The sequence below is a fragment of the Panthera pardus genome, unplaced genomic scaffold, assembly GCF_024362965.1.
Source record: "Panthera pardus isolate Hobbes unplaced genomic scaffold, ASM2436296v1 HiC_scaffold_1, whole genome shotgun sequence".
NCBI classification, from domain to species: Eukaryota; Metazoa; Chordata; class Mammalia; order Carnivora; family Felidae; genus Panthera; species Panthera pardus.
In genome coordinates, this window is record NW_026526654.1 from 6658471 (window position 1) to 6673356 (window position 14886).

A 14886-nucleotide genomic window follows, 5' to 3' on the forward strand; every position below is an offset into this window, starting at 1 on the left:
TGGTCTCAGCCTGGCGCCGGGGCTCGGCCTCCCACATGAATGGGAGGGGGAACCACCGGGTTGCCTGAGTCAACAGGGAACATTGCACAACCCGGTCTCAGCCTGGCACTGGGGCCCAGCCCCCCACAGGTTGATATCCATGAAATAAATTATACCACATTACAACACCTCTAATATTAAATAATTAATCTCTGACCAACTTTCTAAATTAACAATTGTGCTGAAATAGTTTATATGGAAAATTTTTTCTGAATGCAATTTTTACTAAGATAATTTATTATAAGGTATAAAAATTTGAAAGGTTCTTAATATCCAACATTGAATTATTTTTCAAAATCATTTGGAAATTGTGCATCAAACTTTACCTGCACTAGCACTGAATTTTGTGTTTTTTCACCTCAGCCAATTTGATAGATATGCCGTTGTTTAATTTGCTTTTCTTGATTATTTACATGTTTATATGATTTTTCATGTTTATCTTTATAACTAGTAATTCTGTGAAATCTCCTTTTACATATTTGTATATTTTATTTCTTTTCAGAGTTTGTGTATATATATTCTGCATAAAGTACAATTACTTTGACTAGTAAAAAGCACATTTTTTTGGCTTTGATATTTTGGTGAAGTATTTTTTATTTTGCTTGATACATTAACATTAATAATGAGGAGCTAAGTTATAAAAATATGCAGACTCATAAGGGTATATGCATCCTGATTTTATAACAGCATTATCAACAATAACCAAACTATGGAGAGCCAATGTCCACTGACAGATGAATGGATAAAGAAGATGTGGTATACATACAATGGAATATTACTCAACCATCAGAAAGAATGAAATTTTCCATTTTCAACGATGTGGATGGAGCTTGAATGTATTATGCCAAGCAAAATAAGTCAATTAGAGAAAAACAAATACCATATAATTTCATTCATGTGGAATTTAAGAAATAAAACAGATGAACATATCAGGATGTGGGGGAGTGAGGGAAACAAATCATAAGAACTCTTAAAGATAGAGAACAAACTGAAGGTTGATGGAAAGAAGTGGGTGAGGGATGGGCTAGGTAGGTGATGGGTCCTAAGGAGGGCACTTGTTATGATGAGCCCTGGGTGTTGTATATAAGTGATGAATCACTGAATTCTACTCCTGAAACTAATATTTCCCTGTATATTAACTAACTAGAATTTAAGTAAAAAATTTGAAAAGAAAAAAAAGGCAAGAAATAACAAGTGTTGGCATTGATATAGAGAAAAGAGAGCTCTTGTTCACTATTCGTGTGAATGTGAACTGATTTAGCTGCTATGGAAAACAGTATTTTTTCCAATTTTTTCCAAAGTTCTCCTCAAAATTAAAAATAGAACTACCAAATGATCCAGCAATTCCACTTCTGGGAATATAGTCAAAGGTGCTAAAAGCACTAATTCAAAAAGAAATTATTAATTAGATAACTAATTACTAATGGACACCTTTATGTTCATTGCAGCATTATTTTACAGTAGCTAAGACATGGAAACAACTGGAGTGTTCATAGACGGATGAATGGATAAAAAAGAGGCAATATATAATACAATGGAATACTTACCTGCCATTATGAAGAAGGAAATCCTTCCAGTTCCAATAATATGGATGGACCTTGAGGGTATTATGCTAAATGAAATAACTCAGAGAAAGATATATACCATATAATCTTACTTGTATGTGGAATCTAAAACAAAATGAAACAAAACAATCCAAACTAACAAAAAATATAGATACAAAGAACACAAGCAGGGCAGGGTTGGTAGGAAGAGAGGAGGAGGGGGGTGAAATGGGTAAAGGTGGTAAAAAGGTACAAAATTACAATTATAAAATAAATAAGTCCTAGGGTTGTAATGTACAGCATGGGAACAATAGTTAATAATAATGCATTGCATAGTTGGAACTTGCTAAGAGAGCAGATCTTAAAAGTACTCATGACAAGAAAAGACGGTCGTTCTTCATGGTGATTGATGTTAATTGGACTTATTGTGGTGATAATTTCAAATGTACACAAATACTGAATCATTATACGCACACACGCACACGCACACACACACACACAATTGGAAAGCAGAACAAACAAACAAACAAAAAACAGGAAAAAAGTAAAAAAAAAAAAATAGTGAGGGGTTTAGGAAGGACCAGGAATAATCAAATCATGTTTAAGGAATGGAATGGAATAAAAATGTCCAGTACAAAACACACAAGAATGGATGTGGGTTTAGAAAAGAAAGGCAATAATATTCAAGTATTGGTCAGTAGTGATCCATATCTTCTAAAACAGTTACCAGACCTGCTCACATTGTCTTGTATCCTTAATTCAGAATGATTTCCTCTCCTTACCTTTATATTCTAGAACTCCCTGAAACTGTCAGTATTGGCACAACCACCAGAGAATGAGGGCCCTTAGAACTTAAGCTCTTCCTAGCTATTGTTAAGCCCCACTATAAGATATCATTGGAAGATTGAAAGAAAAGAGATGATAGGGCTTAGCTGTGTGACTATCATTGGAGGCATAGTGGAGAATAAATCCAGAGCGACAAAATGCAAGAAGGGGTTTCAACAAGAGTCCTGGTGAGAAATGTGGGGGCTGGGCAAGGAGGTGATAATGGAGGAGGTGAAGTTGTAGTGCTATGGATGCACTCAGGATATTGGGGGTTGTGCTGGTTACAGGAAACTTGAAACTAAGAGTTTGGGTCTTGAATTGCCTAGGACACATGTAGCGGAGATAATGCAGGACCACTAGAGTTTTGAGTCATTAATGAGGAGGAAAGGTTTGAAGATATGGGTTTAGAGATGAACAGTGTATAGAAAAAACAATGGGACAAAAGGTGTGACCATTATTTTTTATTAGAGGATTGTATAGATAAGGTTGTTTCCATATAATTCCTTTACTCTGTTGATCTATTACTGAATTACTTCTTTTTGTTTGATTCAACTTAATTTTTAGCAATTAATTATTTTGGTCACAGTATGTTTATCTTCAAAATGTACAAATGATTAGAAGTTTAATTTTGTAAATAGCTGATTTTTAAACATTTTGTTTAGAATTTTGGTTAGAAAATAATCAAAATACATTTAGAAATAATTGATACTGCTAAATGTTGAGAGTTTCTATGAGAAACATGATAGGTATCACAGGTTATTCAAATTGTTTATCTAGAAGATAAACCTAAGTTTTAAGGTTTCTTATACAATTCTCTGCAGTTACTGTTGAAATTTTTCAAAGATTATTTTTTGTTTTATTAGCATTTTAAAAATAATATTACTTCATTTAAGAATATGTAATAAGTATTAAGTGTGAAAAGGTTTTCATGTAACTTCTTTGCATGTGTCCATATTTCTAAACTCTGCTAATTTGAAAACTTCAGATGATTCTCTTGTACTTAAATATTTTCTTCATATATTTTAGTTATGTTTCATTTATCAATGCAATACACTATCATGTTAGACGTATTATTTAATCTGTGAAAGTAAGGATATCACTCCCTTGCTCCAGTTATTTTTTCTTTTTTTTTTTTTTTGAGTTTTTATTGAAATTTCAGTCAGCCAACATGCAGTGTAATATTAGTTTCAATGTAGAGTTTTGTTATTCAATAGTTTCATACAACAGCCAGTGCTCGTAACAAGTGCATTTCTTAATCCCCATTGAAGCCATCACCTATTTAAGCCACCCCTCCCACCTCCTCTCTGGTAACCATCATTTTCCTCTCCCTAGTTAAAAGTCTCTTGGTTTTCCTCTTTTTTTCCCACCTATTTGTTTTGTTTCTTCTATATGTGAGTGAAATCATATGGTATTTTTATTTGTCTAACTTATTTTGCTTAGCGTAAACTCCATCCCTGTCCTTGCAAATGGTAAGATATCATTGTTTTTTGTGGCTGAGTAATATTCCATTGCATGTATATGCCTCGTCTTCTTTATCCATCCATCAGTTGATGGATGTTTGAACTCTTTCCGTAGTTTGGCTATTGTAGAGAATGATCCTGCAAACATCAGGGTGCATGTCCACCTTAGAAGCTGCATTTTTGTATCATTTGGGTAAATACCTAGTAGTACAATTGCTGTATCATAGGGCGGTTCTCTTTTTAACTTTTTGAGGAACATCCATATTGTTTTCCAGAGTGCACCAGTTTCAATTCCTACCAACAGTGTAAGAGGGTTCCCTTTTCTTTGCATCCTCACCAACATATTTCTTGTGTTAATTTTAGCCATTCTGAGATTTTTGAGGTGACATCTAATTGTAGTTTTGATCTGTATTTCCCTGATATGAGTGATATTGAGTATCGTTTCATGTGTGTTTTGGCCATCTGGATGTCTTTTCCCCATTTTTTTTAAACTGGATTATTTGGGGTTTTTTGGGTGTTAAATTTTATAACTTTTTATGGATTTTGGATACTAACCCTCTATCAGATATGTGATTTTCAAATATCTTCTCCCATTCTATAAGTTACCTTTTACTTTTGTTGATTATTTACTTTACTGTGCAGAAGCTTCTTATTTTGATGAAGTCTAAATCATTTATATTTGCTTTTGTTTCCTTAGCCTCAGAAGACAGAACTGGTAAGAAGTTGTTATGGACAATGTCAAATGGGTTACTGCCTGTTTTCTTCATTCATATTTTAAGGGTTTCCTGTCTCACATTTAGGTCTTTATTGCATTTTTAATTTATTTTTGTGTGTGGTGTAAGAAAGTAATCCAGTTTCATTAATTTGCCTTTTGTTGTCCAGTTGTCCCAAAACTATTTGTTGAAGAGACTCTTTTTTCCCATTATATATTCTTTCTTGTTTTGAGAAAGATGAATTGACCATGTCATTGTGTAGTTGTGGGTTCATTTTGTGGGTTTTCTGTTTTGTTCCATTGACCTATTTGTTGTTGTTGTTGTTGTTGTTGTGCCAGTACCGACTATTTTGATCACTACAGTTTTGTAATATAAGTTGAAGTCTGGTAGTGTGATGCTTCCAGTTTTGCTTTTCTTTTTTAAAGTTGTTTTGGATATTTGGAGTCTTTTTTTGGTTCCATACGAATTTTAGGATTGTTTGTTCCAGTTCTCTGAAATGTGTTGTTGATAGGTTTTGATAGGCATTGCATTAAACATGTAGATCATTTTGGGTAATACAGACATTTAAAAAACATTTTTTTCCAATCCATGAACACAAAATATTTTTTCCATTACTTTGTGTCCTCTTCAATTTCTTTCATCAGTGTTTTATAGTTTTCAGAGTACAGATCTTTCACCTCTTTGGTTAGGTTTATTCCTAGGTATCTTATGATTTTTGGTGCAATTGTAAATGTAATTGATTCCTTAATTTTCTCTACTGCTTTATTTTTGGTGTATAGAAATGTAACTGATTTCTACAGGTTGATTTTGTATCCTGTGACTATACTGAATTCATGTTTCAGGTCTAGTAATTTTTTGGTGGAGTCTTTTGTGTTTTCTATATAAAGTATTATGTCATCTGCAAAGAAAGCTTGACTTCTTTAAAAATTTGGATGTATTTTATTTCTTTTTGTTGTCTGAACGCCTCTTCTCTCTGAGGCTAGGACTTCCAGTATTATGTTAAATAACAGTCCTGAGAGAGGACATCCCTGTGTCTCCTGATCTTGAAGGAAAAAACTCATTTTTCCCCCTATTGAGGATGTTATTAGCTACTGGCTTTCACATATGGTCTTTATTATGTTGAGGTATGTTCCCTCTAACCCTACTTCTTTGAGGACTTTATATCAAGAATGGATGTTGTACTTTGTGAAATATTTTTACTGCATTTATTGAGAGCATCATATGGTTATTATCCTTCCTTTTATTTATTTTTTATTATTTTTTATTATGGAATTTATTGTCAAATTGGTTTCCACACAACACCCAGTGCTCATCCCAACAGGTGCCCTCAATACCCATCACCCACCCACCCCTCCCTCCCACCCCAATAAACCCTCAGTTTGTTTTCAGTTTTTAAGAGTCTCGTATGTTTTGGCTCCCTCCCTCTCTAACCTTTTTTGTTGTTGTTGTTCCCCTCCCCCATGGTCTTCTGTTAAGTTTCTCAGGATCCACATAGGAGTGAAAACATATGGAATCTGTCCTTCTCTGTATGACTTATTTCACTTAGCATAACACTCTCCAGTTCCATCCATGTTGCTACAAAAGGCCATATTTCATTCTTTCTCATTGTCACGTAGTACTCCATTGTGTATATAAACCACAATTTATTTACCCATTCATCAGTTGATTGACATTTAGGCTCTTTCCATAATTTAGTTATTGTTGAGAGTGCTGCTATAAACATTGGGGTACAAGTACCCCTATGCATCAGCACTCCTGTATCCCTTGGGAAAATTCCTAGCAGTGCTACTGCTGGGTCATAGGGTAGGTCTATTTTTAAATTTTGAGGAACCTCCACACTGTTTTTCAGTGCGGCCGCACCAGTTTGCATTCCCACCAACAGTGCAAGAGGGTTCCCATTTCTCCACATCCTCTCTAGCATCTATAGTCTCCTGTTTTGTTCATTTTAGCCACTCTGACTGCCGTGAGGTGATATCTGAGTGTGATTTTGATTTGTATTTACTGATGAGGAGCAACGTTGAGCATCATTTAATGTGCCTATTGGCCATCCGGATGTCTTCTTTAGAGAAGTGTCTATTCATGTTTTCTGCCCATTTCTTCACTGGATTATTTGTTTTCCGGGTGTGGAGTTTGGTGAGCTCTTTATAGATTTGGGATACTAGCCCTTTGTCCAATATGTCATTTGCAAATATCTTTTCCCATTCCGTTGGTTGCCTTTTAGCTTTGTTGATTGTTTCCTTTGAAGTGCAGAAGCTTTTTATCTTCATGAGGTCCCAATAGTTCATTTTTGCTTTTAATTCCTTTGCCTTTGGGGATATGTCAAGTAGGAAATTGCTGCGGCCGAGGTCAGAGAGATTTTCCCCTGCTTTCTCCTCTAGGGTTTTGATGGTTTCCTGTCTCACATTTAGGTCCTTTATCCATTTTGAGTTTGTTATTGTGAATGTTGTAAGAAAGTGGTCTAGTTTTATCTTTTTGCATGTTGCTGTCCAGTTATCCCAGCACTATCCTTCCTTTTATTAATGTGGTGCATCACAATTATTAATTTGCAAATATTGAACCACCCTTGAAGCCCAGGAAGAAATCCCATTTGATCATAGAATATGAATCTTCTAATGTACTGTTGGATTTCACTTGCTAGTATTTTGTTGACAATTTTTACATCCATGTTCATGAAGGCTATTAGCCTGTAGTTCTCTTTTCAGAGTCTTTGTCTGGTTTTGTTTTACCCTGGCCAGGGTAATTCTGGTCTCATAGAATGAACTTTAAAATTTTCCTTCCATTTCTAATTTTTGGTCTACTTTGAGTAGATTGGTATTAACTCTTCTTTAAATGTGTGATAGAATTCCCCTAGGGAATCATCTGTGCCAGGACTTTCTGTTAGGAGGTGTTTTTTATTTTGTTTTGTTCTGTTTTGTTTTGATTTGATTAGTGATTCAATTAATTTGCTGGCTATAGGTCTGTTAAAGTTTTCTATTTCTTCCTGTTTCAATTTTGGTAGTTTATATGTTTCTAGGAATTTATCCATTTCTTACAGACTGTCCAATTAGTTGGCATATATTTTTCATAATGTTCTCTTATAACTGTTGGTATTCCTTGGGTGCTATTTTTCCTCCTCTGCTCTCCTTTGTAATTTTGTTTATTTGGGTTCTTTCACTTATCTTTTTGATAAGTCATCTAGGATTTTGGCAGTTTATTTATTTTTTTTTTTCAAAGAAAAAGCTCCTGGTTTCGTTGATCTGTTCTATGTTTTTTTTGTTTTGTTTTGTTTTGTTTTTAAGTTCTGTCTTTTATTTCTGCTCTAATTTTTATTATTATTTCCCTTCTTATGCTGGCTTTAGATTTCTTTTGTTTGTTTGTTTGTTTGTTTGTTTGTTTTCCTAACTCCTTTAGGTGTAAATTTAGGTTTCTTATGTGCTTCTTTTTTTTTTTTAACGTTTATTTATTTTTGAGACAGAGAGAGACAGAGCATGAGCAGGGGAGGGTCAGAGAGAGAGGGAGACACAGAATCTGAAACAGGCTCCAGGCTCTGAGCTGTCAGCACAGAGCCCAACGCAGGGCTCGAACTCACGGACCGCAAGATCATGACCTGAGCCGAAGCCGGCCGCTTAACCGACTGAGCCACCCAGGAGTCCCTGTGCTTCTTTAGGTAGGGGTGTATTGCTCTAATATTCCCATCTTAGGGCCAGTTTTTTGTTTTTTGTTTTTTGTTTTTTGGTTTTTTTTTTGCATTCCAAAAGTTTTGGACTGTTGTGTTTTCATTTTCATTTGTTTCTGTGTATTTTTTTAAATTTTTTAATACTTATTTATTTTTGAGAGAGAGCACAGGCTGGGGAGGGGCAGAGAGAGGGAGACACAGAATCTGAAGCAAGCTCCAGGCTCTGAGCTGTCAGCACAGAGCCTGAAGTGGGTCTTGAGCTCACAAACTGCAAGCTCATGACCTGAAGTCAGACACTTAACTGACTGAGCCACCCCAGTGCCCCTGTTTCCGTGTATTTTTAATTTTCTTTTTTGCTTTCCAGTTTGACTCATCCATTATTTAGTAAAATGCCTATTAACCTCCATGTATTTGTGGTCTTTCATTTTTTTTTTCCTTCTTGTGGTTGACTTCCATTTTCATAGCATTGTGGTCAGAAAATATGCATGGTATGATCTTAAACTTTGTGTATTTTTTGAGGCTTGATTTGTGACCTAATATGTGGTTTATTCTAGAGAATGCCCCATGTGCACTTGAAAAGAATTGGTATTCTGCTCTTTTAGGATGGAATATTCTGTATATACCTGTTAAGTCCATCTGGTCCAGTGTGTCAATTAAAGGCATTGTTCCTTATTGATTTTCTGCTTAGATGTTTTGTCCATTGATGTAAGTGTGGTGTGAGAGTCCTTGCAATTATTGTATTATTATCAGTGAGTTCCTTTGTTTTTTGTTATTAATTTTTTTTATATATGCGTGTTCTCCAATGTTGGGGGAATAAATATTCACAATCGTTAACCTTCTTGTTGGTCGGTCCCTTTAATTATGACATAGTGTCCTTCTTTATCTGTCGTTACATTCTTTGCCTTAAAATCTAGCTTGCCTGATATAAATATTGCTACTCCTGTCTTCTATTGATGTTATTTGCATGGTAAATGTTTCTCCATCTCCTCAATTTTAATCTGCAGGTGTCCTTTAGGTGTAAAATGAGTTTCTTGTAGTAACAGATAGATGGGTCTTGTTTTTTTATCCATTGTGACATCTGATGTCTCTCAATTAGAGTACTTAGTTCATTTACATTCAGAGTAATTATTGATAGGTATGTATTTAGTTCAATTTGTTACTTGTTTTGTTATTGTTTCTGGAAATTTTCTCTGTTCCTGTCTTGTCTTTATCACCTTTGGTCTTCCCTCTCTGCTCAAAGGGCCCCCTTTTTATTACCTTAAGGGCTGGTTTAGTGGTCACATATTCTTTTGGTTATTATTTGGGAAACTCTATCTCTCTTGTTATGAATGATAGCCTTTCTGGATAGAGTATTCTTGGCTGCAGAGTTTTCTTATTCATCCCATTGAATATATTGTTTCACTCCTTCTGCCTTGCCAACTTTTTGGTTAGAGTCTGCAGCTAGCCTTATGGGATTATATTTACGTCTGTTTTTTCCTCTCTGTGTTAGAAAAGCTTGTTATGTTTCCTGCTCCTGAGAGTAATCCTTTTTAAATAAAAGGTCATATAATGTCCAGAGTTTGGTGTTTCAGAAAGGGTCTCTGAAATGTGCTGTGTGAACTCTGCTGATGTGTTTTGGTTGCTCTATCCTTCAAGCCCATTGTCGGAACATGGTCTTCTTGCCTGCAGTGGCCAAGTGGCAGTGGCCACTTGACCAGAATGTGGTGAACTAGATATGTTCTGGTCTGATTATTAAATGAGACCTGATACTACTTCCACTGGAACTGCAGACTTGCAGAACCATCTGATCAGAAGACATGGTGTGTGGGTAGGTGTTTCTGGTGGTTTTCTGGGGATGAAGTCCATGGTGCTGAAACTGAGGCAAACTTGACTGAGAAGGGCAGTATTGGCAGAGTGTAGGGTAGTGAGACTTGGTGTTAGTAGGTTAGGTGATTAGTGTGGGTACTGTGCTGTTTACCAAAGGTGACTCTGAGCTTATACAGAAGCGGGGGAAGGGATTTGATGCCAGCCAGATCCGTTGCTCAGGGAGAGTGGTTTTTGTGCCCACTGCTCTCAAAGAAGCACTCTAAGAAGAGTGAATAATCTCCCCACTGTGTATCCAGGTATTCTTTAGATCACTGTTTCTTCACTGTCTGACTCTGGGTTGTTTGCCTGCCTTCTCTCCAGGAGTCATGCAAGGCCTTCTAGGATCTTTCCAAGCAAAGTTTGTTTTCTTTTAAAACTTTAGGTTATAGGGATATGGGGTGTTCAAGGGCCTGTGCTGATCTTCTGGGGGACAGTCTCACTGTGGTGGGGCTGAGGCAGGTTTGACTGAGGTCAGTCATGCCAGAGCACAAGGGTATGGGACTTGGAGCAAGCAGCCTGGGCAGCCAGTGTCAGGTGTAGCTGCACTCTGCAGGAGGCAGTTCATTTATGCTGAAGGGAAGGGAAGAGAAATGGCACCAACCCACTCCTTTGTCCCTAGAAAGTCATCTCCCTGCATGCAGCCTTTCAGGGGTGCTCTGCTGAAAGAGCAGATACTCTTCCCTCTGAATTTCCTAGGCATTACCCAGATCATTGTTTCCACTTGGCCTATCCATGTGTTGTTTCCCTGTCTCCTTTCCAGGAGTAGAGCAGCACCCTCGGGTTTGTATCCTAGCCAGGCCCACTGACCTTCAAACCTCTAGTCTTCATGCCCTGCTAGTCGCAAAAACTTATGAAAATCACTCCCTCTCATTTCCCCAGCCAATGTTCTGCATTCCCCTTGTGCTCTTCTCCTTCTTGCCTTTCTCTTCAAACATGGCTCTCTCCCTTCTGTAGCCCCCCACAATTCATTTCTCTCTCAAACCACATTTCCGTGCTTCCTACGTTCCTCAATCTGTCCTCTTCTCTCCCTCTAGTTATGGAGTTTGCTCTGTCAGTATTCAGGGTGATTTATGAGATATTCAGAATGATTGATAATTATATGCTTGTGTTTGTGGGATGAGAAAAACCTAGGGTTCAGCTACTATGCTGCCACCTTAGCCTCACTCTCAATTCTTTATAAATTTTAATAAGCAATATGAGTTTTTAATGAACATGGACATGCATAATATAAACATTTTCTCTAAGTATTTAAATTTCAATTAGTTAACATATAGAACAATATTACTTTCAGGTGTACAATTTAGTGATTCAACACTCACATACAACATCCAGTGCTTTTCACAAGTGCTCTCCTTAATCCCCATTACCTATTTAGCCCACCCCCCCCACTAACCTCGCCACTGATAACCATCAGTTTGTTCTCTAGTTAAGAATCTATATGTAAATTATACTTAATTTTAGATATTTTATTAAGTTCACCTATAATGGCAAATATAAGCAGATTCAAGTAAGCAAAATGACAGAAAGGGCAACAAAGAGTTTTAATATGCTGGGTTCCTGAAGGAATCTTGGTAGCATACATTCAGCTCCACCTGAAAGATTAATACTCTGGACACAACACTTGTTTATATGCAGCCACTGAGAAATGGAAGTTCTTATTACCTGACTCATTTGCTTTATATTATACATATGTGTTTCTAACATGATGACATCACATGACCATATTGTCCTTTGTTGTCTGTTTTATCCCACTAGGAAGATAAAACATGAGCTATTTTGTTTTCTATTATCCTCAGATATGATGAGGTCTATGCATGGTACATCATTAATATCTGCTAAATGAAAAAAAAAATAAATGGAGGAAAATAATGGTGACACAGTAAATTACTAAAAACACTTTAAGAAATAATTTATTAATGTACCATAATATTGCTAAAATTCTTACCCTATAGCCTAGGAATTCCACTTTGAGAAATATACCCAGGTGATTATGCATGAATAAAAGTGTAGTACACTATATATAAACACTATTGTAAACATGAAAAAAAAGAATGATGTTTATCTACAGGAAAATAGAAATTTAGATTAACACTATTAATTTTAATCAATTTATTGGGCATATTTCAAAAATGCAATTGAAAAAAAAAGATATGTTACAAATAATCAAGAGATACAATTAATGGAAAATACATATCACAAATTATTAAATGAATAAATACATTTGCAATAATAATTCAAAAATAGACAACATACATATCAACCAAACAGAAATTGCTATCTCTGAGAACTTTGAGAAGATCCCTCAGGGTTACAGCACTTCAATGCACATATAACATATTTTTAATAGTTGAAATAAAAATATCAAAATAAAAATATTTATTTTGGAGTTGTTTAGGATATGGTGAGCACTATATTAAATATGTATTTTTTCAGGTTTGAAATATTTTATATTAAATATATTAAATAAAATCTAAATTTTATGACTGACAATTCTGATATCTGTGCCTTTTTTCGTTTCAGTGTCTTAAGTCTGAGGATTTCCTGCACTTCTGGATGATTGCTGAATTTTCAGGATCAACAGATTAATAAATACTTTTTAAATTTTCTGCTTATATTAATGCAAATTACATTATAACATGCAATTATAGTTGCATTATAACATGCTATAGATAGCATGCTTTATATTTTTTAACTTATTTTTTAAATTTTTTATTATTTTCTTTTATATCCTGCTTTTTATCATAGAGTTTCATATTCTAATATTCTCAGTGATTAAAGTATTTTAACTTATATGGTCCATTTCTACTGAAATTCTATCTTAAACATACAGAATCTACTTTAAAATTGTTTACAATTTTTCAGGCCTATTGCTCTTTCTAATTTATTTTATTATATTTTTTATGAGAATTGGCTTAGTGTTAGCAGTTTTGCTTCTGTCCTTAGTGACTTCAGGAAAAAATTGTGAAGTACTTTGAGAAACTGAACTAGTTTCACTATTTTTTAGTTTAGAGAGTGCCTTGCTGAAGTAGGAAGTTAAAACATAAATAATTTATCTCTACTCAGTACTTTAATGTCTAGTGGGAATTTAATAGATAAATTGAGTTGGTCTCAGGGCAACCTCTTCCCTACACATTTTGTGGAGTTAAAATAGGTGGTTGTGAGGGTATAGTAAAATCAGACTCACCTCATAATCCCTCAGTAGCATGACCCTTGTTTTGCAAGCTCAAATTAAGGAAATTATAGGTTCACTAATCACTGATTTTTGAGCAAGTTTGTAAACCATTTAGACATATTTTGGAAGGCAAAATTATGTTTCAAAACTTCACAAAACTACAAGGTCATGAATGCAGCTTTACCTGCATTAGAAATGGATAAACATTGAAGGAGGTTGGGAAGATAGAAGAGTAGGAGGACCCTGAGCTCACCTCATCCCATGATTTCAACTAGATGTCATCCACATCAAAGTCAATAAATTGGATAGTGGCCCAAAGACTGGAAGAACAAACTCCACAGCTAAATATAGACAAGAAGCTGTATTTGAAAGGTCAGAAAGACAGAGGGAGGTTGCTAGCAGGAGGGAGGGAGCTCTGCATACAGAGAGGACAGAGAAACGTGTCCTTGAACCAGGGAGCTCACATGGGGAAGACTAATCCCCATAGCATTTGGTTTGAAATCAAAAGTGGGGTTGAATCCCCTCTTTTGTAAAACCAATGGGACTTGAAACCTGGAGCTTTGGAGGTCAGCTGACACAACACTGGTTCAACAGGGAGGGCAGTGATAGCTGGGTCACCACCCTTAAGAAGACAGCAGCCTGGGGCTCTTGTGTGACTCAGTGGGTTATCTGACTTCAGCTCAGGTCATGATGTCATGGTTCCTGGGGTTGGATCTCATGTTGGGCTCTGTGCTGCCAGCTCAAATCCTGAAGCCTGCTTCAGATTCTATGTCTCCCTCTCTCTCTGCCCCTCTTTTACTTGTACTATGTCTCAAAATGAATAAAAGTTAAAAAAATTAAAATGGCAGCAGCCTTTGCAGAGAGGCAACATTAAAAAAAAAATGTCAGTTTACACAATGGAGGGAGCAAACATGAGACATATCTGTTCATACTGATTTCTGAGCAAGTTTGGAAAGTTCTTCCAAAATGAGGGCAGGCACTATTTTCTCCTCTGTTTGCCAACATAAGCGCAGAGCCACCTGTGGGACACAGAGCTACACAGATACTTGCTACCTAACTCACTAACACAGTGCCATGCCCATGATTTCTTCTGAGGACTTACCCACTCCAAGCCTGCTTCCTTAGACCTTGGACTTAGTGCAAATTTTGTTAAAACAATGAGTCCACTGACACCACTGTACATCATGCACATTCACCACTCCGTGCCCGTCTTTGCATCCTGAGACACACTTGCATGTTTCACCCAGTCACACGCACCCAGACACCATCATGAAGCACAAACAGCTGTCAGGTGCGTTATGAACCATGCCCAGCCACCTTGCCTGGCCCAATTGCCTCACCAACCCAGCTGCCTGACTCCATTACCCCACTGCCTGAGAACTTCATAGGATGCTGCAAAGAAAGAGAAGCCCAGAACAAATTTGGTAACATGCCTGCCCTACTCCTAAGTTCCTCAGTGGTCATGCCCTCCCAAAGCTGGCCTATCTGTGTCCCACTAACACTGCAAAGAGCTGGCACAGCCCACAACAGACAGGGGATCAGTGCAGATGACTGAACTGAAAGTAAATTGACTCAGACATGATAGCATGGTCCAAGAAACACACATAGGATACTCTCCTGAAGTGCCAGGTTC